Source organism: Phyllopteryx taeniolatus, unplaced genomic scaffold, assembly GCF_024500385.1.
Source record: "Phyllopteryx taeniolatus isolate TA_2022b unplaced genomic scaffold, UOR_Ptae_1.2 contig_104, whole genome shotgun sequence".
Taxonomy (NCBI): domain Eukaryota; kingdom Metazoa; phylum Chordata; class Actinopteri; order Syngnathiformes; family Syngnathidae; genus Phyllopteryx; species Phyllopteryx taeniolatus.
In genome coordinates, this window is record NW_026902807.1 from 47053 (window position 1) to 60295 (window position 13243).

Below are 13243 nucleotides of genomic sequence, written 5' to 3' on the forward strand. Positions count from 1 at the left end.
TTGTGTGTTGCCAAAATGTAAAGTAATGACACCAATGTAATGGGAATGCCCCAGACTGAGCTACATCGCTGTCTCTGCACCCCCGCCGAGACAGACGGCCAAGGGGATGCGAGATTTAACTTCGCACACGGACGCTAAATGAATTACCAGCCAGTCCCAAGTAGCTCATCAAAGCTGCAATACGGACGACTAGTTTCTCACTCAGACGCTAAGTCAATTAACTTTCACCCCCAGCAAGCCTGAAGTGTCTCATCAACAAATACTTTTTTGGGGGGGACACTGGCTTAATCACCAAGAAGTTGAGGAACCCGCTGTTTGCTGGCTCTCGTTCGACCAACTTGCCGAAGTCTGGCTTAGCCAGGAAGCCCCACCTTGCACCATGAGGTGGCGAGGACACATCAGACCCTTCCCCGCCGCAGGGCATTCTGTCAGCGCTCCGAGCTACCCTTTTGGGTGCCTGGGCAAACGGGGGCAGCGCACGTCCGCTCCGAACGTCTTGCGAATAGTGACATACGGGCTCCGGCCGTCCTCCCTGGGAAAAATTGCTCTCCTTTTTTCCCCTTCCTTTTCCGCCAAATCCACCTGTTCCCCCTGCAGACCAGACCGGCCAAACATCCGGGAAATTGACCAGCCTGCGTAAATTCTGTTCCATGCAAAGTAAGTCCAGCTTGTGGTCTACTGAAAGTACAGATTTGTGTATATTTGTGTTTACATTAAAAAGAACAGGAACCCTCAGCAAGATGCATTGTCAATACATGCTCATTCCACCCTCACATCACAAGCTCAGCCTCTTCCTACCAATGTTTGTCCTTCGTTTGCTTTTTCCTGCCTTGTTTCCTTGTAGATTCCCTCTGGTAGAGCTCAATAATTTTTTGAGAAAAATTCACTACCTGTATCATTTGTGTGTGTTTGGGTTCGACAAAAGACCTCTGGCTGTCGAGAACCCATCTAATTCCTGTAGCAACCTTCAGATTACAAGACAGATAAAAGGTTTGTTGTTGCTTCTCCTAAATTTTACTCGTAGAAAAAGTGATCCTTTCCAGACAAAATAACAACAGACAGACAAAAGTATTCTTTCCATCTAGCAAGCACACTGATGGCACCCGTCAACATATTTCCATCTCTATCCTTAATCACCCTAACCTGTTGCACATCCTTCCCATCTCTATCCCTCTGTCTGGCCAGCCTGTATAGATCCTTTTCTACTTCTTTAGTGTCCAACCTGCCATACATGTCATCATATGCCTCTTGTTTGGCCTTTGCCACCTCTACCTTTGCCCTGTGTCGCATCTCAATGTATTCCTTTCACCTCTCCTCGGTCCTCTCAGTGTCCCACTTCTTCTTAGCTAACCTTTTTCCTTGTATGATTTCCTGTACTGTGAGGTTCCACCACCAAGTCTCCTTCTCTCCTTTCCTACCAGAAGATACACCAAGTACTCTCCTGCCTGCCTTTCTGATCACCTTGGCTGCAATGGTCCAGTCTTCTGGAAGTTCCTCCCGTCCACCGAGAGCCTGTTTCACCTCTTCCCGAAAAGCTGCACAACACTCGTCCTGTCTCAGCTTCCACCACATGGTTCTCTTCTCTGCCTTTGTCTTCCTAATCTTCCTCCCCACCACCAGAGTCATTTTACACACCACCATCCTATGCTGTCTAGCCACACTCTCCCCTACCACTATCTTACAGTCGGTAACCTCCTTCAGATTACATCGATGCAAAGTCTACCACCATCTGTCCCTCCAAGTTCCTTTCCTGGATGCCGTAGTTACCCATCACTTCTTCATCACCCCTATTTCCTTCACCATGTCCATTACAAACTGTACCAATTACGACTCTCTCTCTGTTTGGGACGCTCAGAACTACTTCGTCTAGCTCCTTCCAGAATTTCTCTTTCACCTCTCAGTCACATCCTACCTGTGGGGCATAGCCACTAATTACATTATAAATAACACCCTTAATTTCAAGTTTCAGCCTTATCACTCGTTCTGATACTCTTTTCACCTCCAAGACATTCTGAGCCAACTCTTCTTTTAAAATAACCCCGACTCCATTTCTCTTCCCATCTACACCATGGTAAAATAATTTAAACCCTGCCCCTAAACTTCTAGCCTTACTGCCTTTCCACCTGGTCTCCTGGACACACAATATATCAACCTTTCTCCTAATCATCATGTCAACCAACTCCCGAGATTTTCCTGTCATAGTCCCAACATTCAAAGTCCCCACATTCAGTTCTAGGCTCTGTGCTTTCCTCTTCTCTTTCTGCCGAAGAACCCGCTTTCCACCTCTTCTTCTTCTTCGACTGCTACAGTATATACAAAAGTAAATACAATGATAAATGATTAAAGAAGATAAAAGTGAATTTAAAAAAAATAAAACCCACATAAAAGGGCATTCCTCTGTGTTATGCAAATATTACACCATCACATTAAAAACAAAATAACATGAGAAAAAACATACTAAAATCTTCTTCTTCTTCTTTTCCTTTCGGCTTGTCCCGTTAGGGGTCGCCACAGCGCGTCATCCTTTTCCATGAGAGCCTATCTCCTGCATCCTCCTCTCGAACACCAACTGCCATCATGTCTTCCCTCACGACATCCATCAACCTTCTCTTTGGTCTTCCTCTAGCTCTCTTGCCTGGCAGCTCCATCGTCATCATCCTTCTACCAATATACTCACTCTCTCTCCTCTGGACGTGTCCAAACCATTGAAGTCTGCTCTCTCTAACTTTGTCTCCAAAACATCGAACCTTGGCTGTCCCTCTGATGAGCTCATTTCTAATTTTATCCAACCTGGTCACTCCGAGAGCGAACCTCAACATCTTCATTTCCGCCACCTCCAGCTCTGCTTCCTGTTTTCTCTTCAGTGCCACTGTCTCTAATCCATACATCATGGCTGGCCTCACCACTGTTTTATAAACTTTGCCCTTCATCCTAGCAGAGACTCTTCTGTCACATAACACACCTGACACCTTCCTCCACCCGTTCCAACCTGCTTGGACCCGTTTCTTCACTTCCTGACCACACTCACCATTGCTCTGGACGGTTGACCCCAAGTATTTAAAGTCCTCTACCCTTGCCATCTCTTCTCCCTGTAGCCTCATTCTTCCCCCACCACCCCTCTCATTCATGCACATATATTCTGTTTTACTTCGGCTAATCTTCATTCCTCTTCTTTCCAGTGCATGCCTCCATCTTTCTAACTCTTCCTCCAGCTGCTCCCTGCTTTCACTGCAGATCACAATGTCATCTGCAAACATCATGGTCCATGGGGATTCCAGTCTAACCTCATCTGTCAGCCTATCCATCACCACTGCAAAAAGGAAGGGGCTCAGGGCTGATCCCTGATGCAGTCCCACGTCCACCTTAAATTCTTCTGTCACACCGACAGCACACCTCACCGCTGTTCTGCTGCCCTCGTACATGTCCTGTATTATTCTAACATACTTCTCTGCCACTCCAGACTTCCGCATGCAGTACCACAGTTCCTCTCTGGGTACTCTGTCATAGGCTTTCTCTAGATCTACAAAGACACAATGTAGCTCCTTCTGACCTTCTCTGTACTTTTCCATCAACATCCTCAAGGCAAATAATGCATCTGTGGTACTCTTTCTAGGCATGAAACCATACTCCATCCATCCATCCATTCTCTACCGCTTATCCGTGAAACCATACTGTTGCTCGCAAATACTCACTTCTGTCCTGAGTCTAGCCTCCACTACTCTTTCCCATAACTTCATTGTGTGGCTCATCAACTTTATTCCTCTATAGTTGCCACAGCTCTGCACATCACCTTTGTTCTTAAAAATGGGCACCAGTACACTTTTCCTCCATTCCTCAGGCATCTTCTCACGCACTAGAATTCTATTGAACAAGCTGGTCAAAAACTCCACAGCCACCTCTCCTAGATGCTTCCATACCTCCACAGGAATGTCATCAGGACCAACTGCCTTTCCATTTTTCATTCTCTTTAATGCCTTTCTAACTTCCCCCTTACTAATCATTGCCACTTCCTGGTCCACCACACTTGCCTCTTCTACTCTCCCTTCTCTATCATTTTCCTCATTCATCAACTCCTCGAAGTATTCTTTCCATCTACCTAGCACACTGCTGGCACCAGTCAACATATTTCCATCTCTATCCTTAATCACCCTAACCTGCTGCACATCCTTCCCATCTCTATCCCTCTGTCTGGCCAGCCTGTATAGATCCTTTTCTCCTTCTTTAGTGTCCAACCTGCCATACATGTCATCATATGCCTCTTGTTTTGCCTTTGCCACCTCTACCTTTGCCCTGTGTCGCATCTCAATGTATTCCTTTCGCCTCTCCTCGGTCCTCTCAGTGTCCCACTTCTTCTTAGCTAACATACTACAATGAACATGAAAAAAGAACATTACGGCCACAAAGGATTTACAGGATTACACACATGCTTTTATACACTATTACAAACACTGACACACAATATTTTACAATATGTACACACACACAAAAAAAAAATCATTAACGACTGTCCATCCATCACTGCTGGTCGGCTCCATCTTCACCACCGGAATGCTGGCCGTCCGGCTGCCCTCGGTCAGAGTGCCACGAGAGCTGCTTGTCAAGTGGCGGCGTTGCCCGCTAGCTAGCTGGCGTGCCAAGTGGGCTTTTCCTGGTCCTCGCAAAAGTCGCAACCTCTTCAACTGCTTTTTTGTCAAAATGGTGATAAAGAGGTGATAATAATGGGTGACCTAAATGTTAATTGGGAAGTTAACAAAGTTCGGAAAAAATTGAAAAGGGTTATGGATGATATGGATATGACTCAGGTAATTAATGGCCCTACGAGAATTACAAACTCCACCCGAACTCAGATTGATCTAGCCTTTACTAATAGGCCAGAAAGGATCTTGATGTCATACAATATGCTCACAGGATTGTCTGATCACAATCTTGTAATGGTCACAAGAAAATTAAATAAAAAGCGCTTCAAACCCTTGGCCACCACTAAATCCAATAGGATACCAAAACATGAACAACAAAATTTCCAAGATTCTATCCAAGAAGTAAACTGGGATGTATTACTCGCTGGTAAAAATTTCGATGAGGATTGTTCTAAATTTTCCAACAAAATACAAGAAATTATTATACAATTTACACGGATAATTAAACTAAAATCTAGAAAGAATGGCCTTCCTTGGTTAAACACATTTATTCTGAAACTGATGAAAGAACGCGATCATTCCTTGAAGTTGTCGGTCAAATCAGGATACAATAGACACCACTTTATTTCACTGAGAAATAGGGTAGTGAAAGAATTAAGAAAATCTAAAGCTGACTTTTTCATTACTGCTCAGAATAGTGCGAAGGGAAATTAAAAAATAACCTGGAATTATATTAAAAAACTATTGGGTGATACACAAAATAAAAAAACAAAACTAATGCAAATTAAATTAAATGGAAACATCCTGACGGAACCTCAAGTGATGGCTGATGCTTTTAACAAATACTTCATTGAATCTGTGTCAGAAATCTCTTCTAAGTTTGCTGTAAAACAAAGGAAGGAATACTCTGCATTGTCTGCAACGCAGTTCTTTACTATTACAAATATTACTGAGACCAAAGTTATCGATTTAATTCATTCACTCAAAGTGAAAAAGAGTGAATTTGTTCAGAATATAGGGACCGATATGGGTCGGGCCGAAAAATATTTACGACTCTTACAAAATCTCCACGTGTGGAAGCCCCCAGTCATGACGTCGTGAATTGTGACGTGAAACAGAACGTAGCCAATCAAATAGCGCTCTGACTCAGGAACAAGGAAACAACCGCAAATAAAAACAAACGTCTTACCCGATGTCATGTTTTTTTGGGTGGGTTGCCCAGACAGCAAAAAGTATTTTCCAAAGCAAGTCCCCTCTGGCGGCACAGTGGCCGACTGGTTAGAGCGTCTGCGTCACAGTTCTGAGCTCAGGGGTTCAATCCCCTACTCCGCCTGTGTGGAGGTTGCATGTTCTCCCCGTGCCTTCGTGGGTTTTCTCCGGGCACTCCGGTTTCCTCCCACATCCAAAAAACATGCATGGTAGGTTGATTGAAGACTTGAAATTGCCTGTAGGTGTGAATGTGAGTGCGAATGGTTGATTGTTTATATGTGCCTTGCGATTGGCTGGCAACCAGTTCAGGGTTTACCCCCCCTCCTGCCCGTTGATAGCTGGGATAGGCTCCAGTAATCCCGCGATCCTTGTGAGGGTAAGCGGCTCAGAAGATGGATTGATGGATGGATGAAAGTCCCATATGGATGACATCGCCATTCTACAGTTTTGTTTCCAGACCCGTGGTGGAACAGAATCCATCTGTATGTTGTTTTGCATTTCAGATTATTGGAGCACACAACATGACAGAAATTGTCAAAGGGTTCATTTTTTTATGTTCAAGCGTGGGGTCAGTAGCAGATGAAAACTCTTTTAAGATTGGAAAAATCCTTTTGTGTGTCCCGGGCCTTAGGAAGTAGAATTGTCGATCGAGGTGTGTTTTGGAGGAAATTTAGGTGTGGAAGTATATCTGTGTCACCAGATTCTCAATTTGAATTTCACTTTTTTTTTTTTTTTTACACGCAATTTGAATTTTACTTTTAAAATCAAAATATCCAATCCAAACATTTCAGCTTCAAATATTCAGATGCTCCATTTCAGAAGCAAATTCAACTCGGTGGCAGAAAAGACTGTTAAAAAAATATAATAATAATAATCCATCCATCCATTTTCTGAGCTGCTTCTCCTCACTTGGGTCGCGGGCGTGCTGGAGCCTACCCCAGCTATCATCGGGCAGGAGGCGGGGTAAACCCTGAACTGGTTGCCAGCCAATCGCAGGGCACATACAAACATTCACACCTCCAGGCAATTTAGAGTAGTCATTTAACCAACCATGCATGTTTTGGAGATGTGGGAGGAAACCAGAGTGCCCAGAGAAAACCCACGCAGGTACGGGAAAACATGCAAACTCCACACAGGCGGGGCCGCGGAATGAACCCGGGTCCTCAGAACTGTGAGGCTGACGCTCTAACCAGTCGAGCCACCATGCCACATAATAATAATAATAATAATAATAATAATAATAATAATAATAATAATAATAATAATAATAATAATAATAATAATAATAATAATAATAATAATAATAATAATAATAATAATGCTATTTAATTCACAAATGAGGTATCAAAAGTTGCGTCTCGGCCACTCTTTAATCAGACCTTTAATCAGATGATATTGGAGTGTTTGGAAAACAATTCAGTAAATATTTTGAAAACGGAAGCTTAAAAAGACACACAAAGACGCCGTCCGGAAGTCGTTCTCCATGGCCTCACCAAACTCCTCCCATGTCCGGGTTTTTGCCTCAGCGACCACCAAAGCCGCATTCCGCTTGGCCAGCCGGTACCCATCAGCTGCCTCACACAGTCCAAAAAGACCTGAGAGGACTCCTTCAGCTTGACGGCATCCCTCACTGCTGGTTTCCACCAACGGGTTCGGGGATTGCCGCCACGACAGGCACCGACTACCTTACGGGCACAGCTCCGGTCGGCTGCTTCGGCAATAGAGGCGCTGAACATGGGCCACTCGGACTCAATTTCCCCCGCTTCCCCCAGGACGTGGATGAAGTTCTGCTGGAGGTGGGAGTTGAAACTCCTTCTGACAGGGGATTCTGCCAGACGTTCCCAGCAGACCCTCACAATACGTTTGGGCCTGCCACGTCACATCTTCCCCACCATCGGAGCCAACTCATCACCAGGTGGTGATCAGTTGACAGCTCAGCTCGTCACCCGAGCGTTCAAGACATGCGGCCGCAAGTCCGATGACACAACCACAAAGTCGATCATCGAACGGCGACCTAGGTTGTCCTGGTGCCAAGTGCACATGTGGAGACCCTTATGCTTGAACATTGTGTTCATTATGGACAATCCGTGGTGAGCACAGAAGTCCAATAACAGAACACCACTCGGGTTCTGATCGGGGGGGCCGTTCTTCCCAATCACGCCCTTCCAGGTCTCACTGTCATTGCCCACGTGAGCATTGAAGTCCCCCAGCAGAACGATGGACTCCCCAGCGTGAGCGCTTCCAGCACCCCCTATAAGGACTCCAAAAAGGGTGGATACTCTGAACTGCTGTTTTGGTGCATAGGCACAAATAACAGTCAGGACCCATCCCCCCCTACCCTCTCGTCCACCGGGGTGAACCCCAACGTACAGGCGCCGAGCCGAGGGGCAATAAGTATATCCACACCTGCTCGGCGCCTCTCACCGTGGGCAACTCCAGAGTGGAAGAGAGCCCAACCTAGGACTGGTAGCAGAGCCTAAGCTGTGCGTGGAGGTGAGTCCGACTACATCGAGTCGGAACTTCTCAACCTCAAACACAAGCTCGGGCTCCTTCCCTGTCAGAGAGGTGACATTCTGTGGCAGCCGTGGCCCATGGTTAGGATCATTGCCTGCCACCGTGGGGCCCCCTGCTCCAGTGTGTTCCATTAACATGTGTATGTGTTCACTGTGATGGGTTAAATGCAGAGAACAAATTTCGTGTACATGCATGCATGTTCATCACAATAAAAGGTGATTCGTCTTCATCTGGAGCCACCTTCTGTAGCCGGGGATCGGATCGCCAAGGTCCCCGCCTGCGGCCACCGCCCAAATCACACTGCACCCCGACCCCTATGGCCCCTCCCTCAGGTGGTGACCCCATGGAAAGGGGGACCCACGTTATTCTTTCAGGCTGTGCCCGGCCCATGGGGCCCGGCCACCAGGCGCTCGCCTTCGTCCCCCACCTCCAGGCCTGGCTCCAGAGAGGGGCCCCAGTGACCCGCGTCCGGGCAAGGGAAACCTTGATCCAAATATTTTGTTCGTCATAGGGTTTTTGGAGCCGTGCTTTGTCTGGTCCCTCACCGAGGACCTGTTTTCCATGGGTGACCGTACCAGGGGCGTGAAGCCCCAGACAACTTAGCTCCCAGGATCATTGGGACACACAAACCCCTCCAACGCGATAAGGTGACGGCTCAAGGAGAGGGGATGCCTTGTTTCCCAATAATTTAGTGATGTCCATATCAAATAAATCAATGATTGATTGAACGAGACTGTCAAGAAGCTGTGACTATTCGTGGTAAACTCGAAAGTGTGCGGTATATGAGATCATAATAAAGTACGCTTCCAACAGTAAGAGGAACTCAATTTACTTCTATCTCAAATCCATTTTCCCCATTGAAAAGAATTGAAATGCTTTTAAAGTGGCACTAAGGCAGGCCCAAAAAATGGCATGTAAATTCAACACACCACAGAGAAGGAAGCATCTCATTTGTGTCAAAGGCCTGGGGTGTTGAAGGGTTTTTCCACAAAAATTACAAAGAGTTGTTCCCTTTATTCTGTTTACCTTTCCAGATACAGGCCTACAGATTAGATTCAGCACTGTATGTACCACTTTCCTAGCAATTCTGGCAACTCTCCACACTTGAAAACCTTGTTGCCTTCATAACTTAACTTCTGAAACTCGGATCTGGGATTGTTCTCGTAATATACCACACAGAAAAGTCACAGAATTGTGATTTTGTAACATGAATCTGGCACAGTACTTGAACGTAATTGTTGTGCTGCCTGTTAAGTCGCAGTGTCCTGTGTGATGGTGAGGAAGCAAACAAGCAAAAGTTTTTTTCTTTTGATCGTTCTAAATCTGTCCTGTCTTTTGCCAAGTCGGGACATTTGCGGCACGCAGAGCCGCAACAGTCACAGGACACCTTCCTGTCAGGTGATGCACTGATATGAGGGGACTGTGAAAAGAATGCAATATATATATATACATATATATATATATATATATATATATTAGTATCACGTGATACGGCACAATGTTATCACATCAGTGGTTTTAATTGGCTCGAGGCTAAGGATACGAAGGTATGGATTTTTAAATGATATGTAATTATTGCACATGATTGTGAGGACCCCAAAGCCACGGTTTATGAACCCGAACCACTTCTGAGGAATACATTACAGTGGAGTGAATGGCAGGATTAGTAGGAGTAGATTAGGTAGAGTAAACTAAATCAGAATCAGCAGAATCAAAATCAGAATCATCCTTTTTTTGACGAGTATGGAAAAAACATACAAGGAATTTTTCTCCGGGAGTTGGAGCCGCACGAGTGCGACAACGGACAGCCGTTTGACAGAAAAAAATGCATTCGAGAGCATTGGAATGTAGTCAAAGTGCAAGAGCTACCATACCAAGGATTGGTGTTTCAGTGGTAGAGTTCTCACTTGCCACGCGGGAGGCCCGGGTATGATTCCCGTCCAATGCAGCTTGACCGTTTTGTGTATATTAAGCTCTATTTGAGGAAAATGAGTACAAACTCCTTCTGCTTGCAAAACACACATTTTCCCCGACCGCGACTCGACGACCGAGGACAGGAACCAAGTGTTTGTTGGTCACATCTTGTCAGAAGTGGATCATTTGTGTAGACTTTGCGAACGTAGTTCACCAACTTGGCGCGCTGGGCCATCCTCACAAATATTCCTTGTGTTGTTTCGTGGCAGTGTAGGGCAGAAACAATGATAACACCCGAGTTGTACCAATTTTTGTTGGACTGGAAAGCCAAGGAGAGGAAACAGACAGTTTTTGTCAGTCTAATCACACAAGAAGCAGAATGTCAACCCGCATACCCGTAGATATTGCAACCTGAATGGAGTTGCTTGGACGGCTCAGCCACTCCGACAGACTTCGATTGTGTTGTTTTTCATTGCATCATAGTTTTCTGATGTTTATATGCATGCCAGTGCCTCTGACTTACTGACTCAATACTCATCTGAAATGTAGGAATCCATGTCAAGAGCAGGAGAATGAAAACAAAGTCTGTTGACAGAACATGGGCCACTCGTACTTAATGTCCCCTGCTTCCCCCGGGATATGGACAAAGTTTTGCCGGATGTGGGAGTTGAAGCTCCTTCTGACTGGGGACTCTGCCAGACATTACCAGCACACCCTCACAATACGTAATTCTCTTTCATGTCGAACTGACATCTGCCCCCAACATCGAAGCAAACACACCACCCAATGGGAATCAGATTGCAGCTCCGCCCCCCTTTTCACCCCAGTGTCCAAGAAATGCGGCAGCATGTCCGATGACACGACCACAAAGTCGATCATCGAACTGCAACCTTAGGTTGTCCTGGTGTCAATTGCTCATCTGGAAACACTTATGTCTGAAGATGGTGGTCATTATTGACAGTCTGTGACGAGCACATTATTCCTATAAGTAAGGACGACTCGCGCTTAGATCGGGAAGGGGTGAGGAGGCTTTCACCTTTATCACACCCTTCCGAGTCACATTGGCACTCGCCATGTGAGCACTGAATTCCCCCTCAGCAGAGGCGCACTCACAAAAAGGAAATGAATGACAGAATGGACACATTGTCTTTATACACTAGACACTGTCAGGAATGGGATTTGACCCCACGCCTCCATAGAGAATGCAGCACCTTGGACCGCTCGGCCATCCTGACAGTAGTACTTTGCGTTGTTTAGAAGGAACAAAGGGTCCGGATCTTTATTCACCCCAGGCGGTCTGCTCATCCGGTGGGCGACCCGTTCGAGAGCATTGGAATGTAGTCAGATTTCAAGACCCCCCCCCATACCAAGCATTGGTGGTTCAGTGGTAGAATTCTTGCCTGCCACGCAGGAGGCCCGGGTCCGATTCCCGGCCAATGCAGCTTGACTGTTTTGTGTATATTCAGCTCTATTTGAGGTAAATGAGTACAAACTCCTTCTGCTTGCAAAACACACATTTTCCCCTACCTGTACTGGACGACCGGGGAAAGGAACAAAGTGTTTCTTGGTCACATCTTGTCAGAAGGGGGTCACATGCGTAGACTTTGCGAACTTAGTTCACCAACATGGCGCGCTGGGCCATCCTCACAAATATTCCTTGTGTTGTTTCGTGGCAGTGTTGGGCAGAAACAATGATAACACCCGAGTCGTACCAATTTTTCGTTGGACTGGAAAGCCAAGGAGAGGAAACAGACAGTTTTTGTCAGTCTAATCACACAAGAAGCAGAATGTCAACCCGCATACCCATAGATATTGCAACCTGAATGGAGTTGCTTGGACGGCTCAGCCACTCCGACAGACTTCGATTGTGTTGTTTTTAATTGCATCATAGTTTTCTGATGTTTATATGCATGCCAGTGCCTCTGACTTACTGACTCAATACTCATCTGAAATGTAGGAATCCATGTCAAGAGCAGGAGAATGAAGACAAAGTCTGTTGACAGAATATGGGCCACTCGTACTGAATGTCCCCTGCTTCCCCCGGGACATGGACAAAGTTTTGCCGGAGGTGGGAGTTGAAGCTCCTTCTGACTGGGGACTCTGCGAGACATTACCAGCACACCCTAACAATCCGTAATTCTCTTTCATGTCGAACTGACATCTGCCCCCAACATCGAAGCCAGTGGGAATCAGATTGCAGCTCCGCCCTCTTTTCACCCCAGTGTCCAAGAAATGCGGCAGCATGTCCGATGACACGACCACAAAGTCGATCATCGAACTGCGACCTTTGGTTGTCCTGGTGTCAAGTGCTCATCTGGAAACCCTTATGTGTGAAGATGGTGGTCATTATTGACAGTCTGTGACGAGCACATTATTCCTATAAGTAAGCACGACTCGCGCTTAGATCGGAGAGGGGTGAGGAGGCTTTCGCCTTTATCACGCCCTTCCGAGTCACATTGTCACTCGCCATGTGAGCACTGAATTCCCCCTCAGCAGAGACGCACTCACAAAAAGGAAATGAATGACAGAATGACAGAGCAAGATGGCGCCTACCAGTGTGGTCGCCTCGGTAACGCGCTCTCTAGTATTGTCTTTGTTTTTGTGTTTTTCGTCCGTCTTTGGAGACCTTACACGACTCACTTACACAAGGGGAGACCTGCTAACCATCAAGGAGTCTACTCCAGACTTTCTGTCACCAACTTTCGAATATCCGCTCAGTTTTTTCCCAGAGTTACTCACCGGAGCGGCGTCCGCGGTTTTCGCCGCATGGAGACGGAAGCGGCGCCACAGAGGGAAGCGAGCCGGCATTCAGGTGAAACTCCGCAAGAGAGGACACAGATTGGCGTTCCCGTCGATCCACCTCGCGAATGTACGCTCCCTACCCAACAAAATGGACGAGCTTCATCTTCTGTTAAAGACACGTAAAGACTTCGGACGTCCCGCCGCCATGTGCTTCACGGAGACCTGGC

The 13243-nt window shown here is 46.3% G+C and overlaps 1 non-coding gene across 1 annotated transcript; it reads left to right on the forward strand.

Moving 5' to 3' along the window:
• The first annotated feature begins 11644 nt into the window (after positions 1–11644).
• Positions 11645–11715, forward strand: trnag-gcc (transfer RNA glycine (anticodon GCC)). Its single transcript has one exon. It is a non-coding gene; the product is annotated as a tRNA-Gly (tRNA).
• Positions 11716–13243: the final 1528 nt, after the last annotated feature.